The following is a 7315-nucleotide window of genomic DNA, read 5'->3' on the forward strand; positions in this document are numbered from 1 at the left end:
TCAGAGCTGAACCCTTTTACTGAGTAAAAGGTCAGATCCCAATGAATTAAGCCACCCTTGAGCCCAGAGCTCCATGGGAGCCACTTCACATAACACCAGATCGGACGATTTAGAAACAGCCTCCGGGAGCCTACCCACATTTGCCCAAACATCCGTGTTGCATGAAGACCCAGTTCCCTCAGAAGAGCCCCTATGAACGCACGTAAGCAGAATGGGAATGTGAGGCTTCTCTTCAGGCTCACTAATGCTCCTCACTAACAACTGTTGAAGAGATTTTCAACTAAATGAATTTACTTCCTTCTGACTTGTCATGTGACCTTGAAGACCCATAATTCCCCAGCAGGCCTCAGTTTCTCCAGTCGTTACAGAGGAAAAATCCCACAGCCCCTCCTTCTCAGGGGACCCCCACTGATGGTGCTTTCCTGTCCGGGAACCCAGCAGGATGTTGTTTCTCTTCTTGGGCCAGTGAGTTGGGAGGCAGGGCCCCTGGCTGCTCTCTGAGATCCCTGGGATGCGGGAACTGCCCAGGGAAGAGGCGAAGCCCTTTGTGAGGTGACCCAGGGCCTCAGGGGAGGGGAGGGTCCAAAGCCCAAGCCTGTGTCCTCTGACTCAAAGGATGTGTCATCAGGGTCCTTGATGACCCCAAGCAGGGCCCATGACAGGGAAGCAGGGAAGGCAAATGAGGTTCCAGAAGGGAAAAAATTTTTTGTATATATATCTCCTTGAGAAAAGAGGGGGCGGGGAATACAACAGAGCCTGGGGGGCCCGGGCTCAACAGTAGGGGTTGGTGATGGGATGGCTGGTTTGAGCCCACCACCTGGCTGGTAAAGGAAGCCCCCACTTGTGCCCACTGTGGCTATTGGGAGAGAACAAGGATGCTCTTGCAGGCAACACAATGGAAAGTGGGGGAGCCAGCTCTGGAATAGTCAGGTATCCCAGGAACCAGTCAGGCTTTGGGATGGAGGTCTGATGAGGGACTTACAAAGGGGCCCTAGATATCCATGCTACCACTTAACTCCCTGCAATGTTCCCAAAGCACCAATATTGGCAGCCAGGTCAGCCCACAAGACCCAGCATTAAAAACATAGCAGAACCAGTGTCCTTTTCTACGACTTACAAAGCCCACGCACCCAGCTTCAAAATGGAAAGCATCCTCTTCACTATTGAGGGTCAGATACCGAGCATTAAACCCACATAGACTGTAACTTGAGACCTTGCTACTCAAAGTGTGTTGCTTGAATCCACAGCATTGGTCAGAAATGCCGAATCTCACAGGGCCGGGACCAGCAAGTTACCCAGGGCACAACATTTAAGGAGATCCTACCATCAGGGCCTCCTTACCTCACCCTAGTCCCAGCTCCAAGGCCCACCCCAAACTTCTGAATCAGACTCTGCATTTTAACAAGACTCTCAGGTGCTATGTGTACACAATTAAGTTTGAGAAGCTCTGGCCTAAGACACGTGGCATGGATTTGGTGGGGAGGACACCAAACACTGGAGGAATTATGAGCATAAATGCCATAAACTCTGCATGCCAGTGTGTGGGTTGACTAGTGTCCCCCAAAACTTCATGTTCACCCAGAACCAGTGAATGTGACCTTAATTGGAAATAGTCTTTGCAGATGTAATCAAGTTAGGATGAGGTGTACTAAATTAAGGTGGACCCTAAATCCAGTGTCCTTATAAGAGAAGAGACACACAGAGACAAAGAGAAAGAAGGCCATGTGATGACAGAGGCAGACATTAGTGTGGCGTAGCTGCAAGCCAAGGAATGCTGGCAACCACCAGAGCAAGGAGGTGTTCTTCCCAAGAACCTTCAGAGAGATCACAGTCCAGCTGACATCTTAATTTTAGATTTTTAGATTCCAGAACTGTGAGAGAACAAATTTCTGTTTGAAGCCACCAGGCCTATGATAATCTTTTATGGCAGTTCAAGGAAAATAACATAGCCAGAATTTTCACATCTTTAAAAATGGGGTTGTTGCTTTCCCCACCATATCACTGGGCTACTGGAAAGAATATAGGACGGAATGACAGCAAAGATGTTTTAAAAACTATAAAATGCAATACAAAGGTAAAGTATCGTTATTTTTAATGAGGACATACTTTCAGTTATAAAAGTATTTACGTACTTATTTTCAAAGAAGTTCACATGATAATTTGGATACTTGCTCCCTTCCCAGTGTGGGTAGTGCATACCTCCTGCCCCATTGTACGGGCTTGGTCATATCACTTCCTTTGGCCAATGGGATGTTAGTGGTTGATGTGAGTAGAGGCCTCCATGTGCTTGTACAATCTGACTGGCCTCTTGCACTCCTGTCACCGGCTGTGAGAACAGGCTCCCTAGGTAATCACCTGGGCCACAGAATGAGACACATGCAGCAGGTCAGAACCTAATCCACAAGTTGGACCCAAGCCTGGCTAGATCAGCTGACCCTCAGACTATTAGTACGGGAATCAATTCTTGCTATTGAAACTGAGTTTTGGGGTCATTTGTTAAGCAGCATTATTGTGGAATAGCTAACACAGAATAAAGTATCACAAAGAGTAGAAAAAGAAATCGATCCTCTATCTATCTATCCACCCTAACGCTATCCAAAGACATACTCTGTTGGCATTTTTGAGTGTCTTTCCAGTCTTTATACTATCCTGTACCCTGGTTTGTTTTTGCTTTTGTTTTTTTATATTTCAATATAGTATCTATTAAGGTATTACAGACTCGTGGAAATTGGTTAATTAATTGATAAGAAATTCATTGGGGAAAAAAAAAGTAGCTATTTGAGTGCTGTCTGAATGCACATTGTGGGGCTATGATCCTGCCCTAAGCTTACAACTTCTGATGTGGAAACATAATGCTTCATCTTTTAAGACATTATCTTTCTTTTTTTTTCCCACCTTCACCAATTTCTCCCACCTTCCATTCCCCACCTCTGGCAACCACCAATTTGTTCTCTGTTTCTGTGAGTTCAGTTTTTTTAGATCCACATATAAGTGAGATTATACAGTATTTGTCTTTTTCTGTCTGACTTACTTCACTTAGCATAAAACCCTCCAGGTCCATCCATGTTGTTACAAATGGCAGCATTTCCTTTTTTTCTATGATTAAATAATATTCCATTGTGTGGATGTACCACATTTTTTTTACCCATTCACCTGTCAGTGGACACTTGAGTTTTTTCCACATCTTTGCTATTGTGAATAATGCTGCAGTGAACATGGGGGTACAGATACCTCTTTAAGAGAGTGATTTCATTTCCTTCAGATAAATACCCAGAAGTGGAATTGCTGGATCATATACGGTAACTCTATTTTTAACTTTTTGAGGAACCTCCATACTCTTTCCCACAGTGGCTGCACCAATTTACATTCCCATTTTAAGATATTTTCTCGCTTGCTTTTCTGATCCCATTCAGAAAATTCTCTTACAGATTCTGAACTTGATCTGGTTTTCACCATAATCAAAAGCTAAGAGCATCAGCCTGGTCAAAAATGAAACTGGAAAAACAACAGTAAAGGAAGATCAAGCCTCGGTCTGAGGGTGTTTGTCTCCTCAGCTGTAAGGCAAGGGTTTGGCACTGTGTGGTTTCTTGTTGCCCCTTACGTCCCAGCATTCAGTGATTACAGTCCATTCCTCCCCCTCCCCCCCCCCAATCAGGCCAAGTTGCATCCCCTACTCTGCTGTAACACTCCGGGCCTTTCTACCACGCATTTGCTTTTCTCTCAAAGCTCTGGCATCACTCTGCCAACAGGACCCTGTTATCTGTGTCAGGCCACATAGATGACTCAAATATCAGGACAGGTTGACAGCCTGCCATGGCAGTCAAATATGCCCCAGGGGCAAAAGGGATACTGAGGGGTTAAATGGTTGTGCCATTTTAAAGCCGCTGAAGTCAGCTCCTGCCTCCCCAAAGAACAGTCTCAACAATAATATAGCTAACAGGCCACAGCTAAAAGAATTAGGAAGCTAACACGTATTAAGGGTTCTCACTTGTGCTTCCCACCAGGTCTTTCAATTCATCCTCTAGGTGAGATAGGTATTATCAGCTGCATTGTACAGATCTGGAAAGTGCAGTGGAGTCCTGGTAAATTTTTAATAACTCCATGGGCAGGAGGGAGCCCTGATTTTCCAGTTTCCCTGGTACAAAGACTCCTACTACAGCCAACATGACCCCAAGAGGACATCAGTGAACACAGAGTTGGGAAGAGATTCAAACACCTGGCTCTCTGACAGGGCTGACCTGACTCCAGCACACACTGGAACTGTATACAGAGAGGTCAAGCAACTAGTCAAGATCACCCAGCTAAAATGTGGGAAGTGAGGATGTGAACCCAGACCTCTGACTTTAGCACAGCTCTTGATATTCGCAGGTGAACGGCAAGGCCTTGTGAGCCAAGAGCCCTAGACTGTCTTTATACGTGATAATATACCACTGAGGTGACTTTTCCCAGAACATATTAGATCAGGACTACAAAACTCCATAGACATTTTCCCCCCAATTAGATTACATCAGATTTCAAATATGAAAATGGTGAAAATTTCCTCTAAAAACATCTTTAGACCCCAACAGCTGGTCTACCTGTCCAATACGACATTTGACTGCAAATCTGGGTCAGAGGTGGGGTTTAGGAGGGGGAAAGAGTTCTGCCTTCTTCCCAGCAGAGCAAACACCAAACCATGACAGGAGGCAACCCTTCCCACCACACAACCACCCCCCACCCCCCCCACCCCCGGCCCCGACAAAGGGTTGGCCTAGCTCCTGCCATTGCATATAAATGATTGATGACAATTCAACCAGGGAGAGGTGACTCTTCTTCACGGACTGAGCTCTGTTTTCAGAGGCTGAGTGAAATGTGTTTATTCTTCCTTTTCCACCCTTATAAATGGTTCTTTGAAACGGGTAAACATCAGGAGAACAAATGGGCCAACACTTTGCAAGCTGTTGAATAATCCATTGCTTATAACCTAGCAGAGTCCACTCTAGGCTAAAGCACTGTAAATGCAAATGCATTCAGGGGTAGGCAATGTGCATGGGCACAGTAAGTCAGCTATGAGACCACAGGGATTCATGAGGCATGCCCAGCCTAGTATTCGCATATCTTTAAAATATGTGATTATATAGCCAATATATCTGAGAACGTAATGCAGCCTATGGGCCAAGAGTTTTCAAGCCATGCTAGGGTTCAGCCAATTATAATTCAACCAATTTAGTTAAATACACACACACACACAATTTTTTCACATTTCAGTTAAGATTGTTTAGCTACAAGTGACAGAAAACCCAAAATAATAGTGGCTCAAAAACAAGAAAGTTTTTTTCTCTTCCACCTAAAGCTAAGGCAAGCCTAGGCCAAAAAGACATTATATACTATGTCAGGGACCCACATCCTTTTAGCTTTTTACTCTGCCATCTCATGGTGTGACTTTGATGTCATCTCTAATGTGGCTGCTTTAGCTCCAGGCATTATGTCACATGGCTTCATTTAGCTACAAGGCAGATTGAAATATTTGGTCTTTATTCAAAGTAACATGAACTCAATTAAAAACCAGCACTCTTTTTCTGATAAGGGTGAGAATAGTTGTTGCGAGATGAGGAGCTCCCTCTGCCATAAGCTCCTGTTACATGCTACACACTATGCCAGCTGCAAAGGAGAATCTACTGAACAGAGTTTATAATCTAGCAAGAGACAGGCCTCTGAGCAAATAACTTTGTAATGCTGTATAACATGTACTATTCTTTTTGTTTTTAGGTACGCGGGCTTCTCACTGCTGTGGTGTCTCCCATTGCGGAGCACAGGCTCTGGATGCACAGGCTCCGGACGCACAGGCTCAGCGGCCATGGGCTCCGCGACACGTGGGATCCGCGACACGTGGGATCCTCCCGGACCGGGGCACGAACCCGCGTCCCCTGCATTGGCAGGCAGACTCTCAACCACTGCGCCACCAGGGAAGCCCCTTATTCTTGATATATAAAACAGACATATGAGGAAAAAAAAGGAGAGAATAGTTTTGTTAGATCAGGAGCAAAGTAGGAAGGATTTCCCAGAGGAGGGGACATTTAGACTTGGCTTCGAAGGAAGAGTAAGAGTTTGCCAAGTGAGGAGATGGATGGGAATTAGGCCAAGCTTGCCAGAGCAGCCACTAGTAGAGAGAGCCACTGAATGTTCTTATATTTGAGGGGCCATAATCAGATTTGCATTTTAGAAACGTAAGTGTGGCAGCTGATGGAGGATGGTTGTAGGAGGGCTACATTGGAAGTTGGAGGTTCAGTTCAGAGGCTTCTGTGATGGACAAGTCAAAAGACACTGAGGACTGGAGCTAAGGCAGTGGAGAGAGAGATAGGAAATGTGAGAGCTATCTCAGAACTAAAATCAGCAGACTTTGCAACTGTGACCAACACTATTATTTACCCACCAGCACAGTTTTACCTACCAACACAATTTTCCCTTCTTCCTTGCTAACAGAATTGGAATTTGGCTGAGGGAATGTGTCTAGCCCCAGGCATGGATCTTTATTGGTCTGGACCAATCTGACAATCTTGTTCCACACTTCCCAGTTCCCTTTGTAGGTAGGGGTGTCCATGTGACCGGTTCTGACCAATGAAGCCTAAGCGAAAGTACACTGTGCAGATTTCTGGGAAAGCTTTTTCTATCCTGATAAAAGGGATATGCAGCTGGCTTCACCTTTCCCATTTTTCCTGCCTTGAATGTGGATGTGTTGCCTGAAGGTACAGCAGCCCTCTTACAACCCAAAGGCAACAGACCTGAGGATGAAATGATCCCCTTTGATTGTGGAGCCTAAAAACAGGAGTCCATGTCATCATGGGACAACTGAAGGAACACCAACAGCTGCCTAATTCTGGACTTTCTGTTATGTGAGAAAAATAAACAAATTTGTTTAAGCCACTATTATGTAGGTTTTCTATAACTTTCGGCTGAATATATTCCCAGCTGATTGTAGTTAACAGTAAACAAGTGAATTTGTAGAGTAATGGAGCAGAGGGTCGAGCTTTACCTACAGTTTCTAACTTGGCTAGTTGGGTGGATGGAAACCCAGTTGATAAATATAAAGGATACCGGAGGGAAAGGAGGCATAGATAATAATCAGTGGACATAGACAATGAGTTTGTTTTGGGTGAGTCTGATATCTCTATCATTCCTGACATGATGTAATTCTATGAAGTATGTGTGGACTTTGGCAAAGGTGCATCCTCAGAACTCCCCTTTGGAAATTCTCAGCAAACCCTCATTCACCTTATTTGGGATATCCTGGCTGTAGATGAATATTCATTACTTTCATGGGGGATACAGTTTTTGG

Source organism: Delphinapterus leucas, chromosome 15, assembly GCF_059928025.1.
Source record: "Delphinapterus leucas isolate spDelLeu-1000000601 "Yukka" chromosome 15, BTC_Dleu_Yukka2, whole genome shotgun sequence".
Classification (NCBI taxonomy): Eukaryota; Metazoa; Chordata; class Mammalia; order Artiodactyla; family Monodontidae; genus Delphinapterus; species Delphinapterus leucas.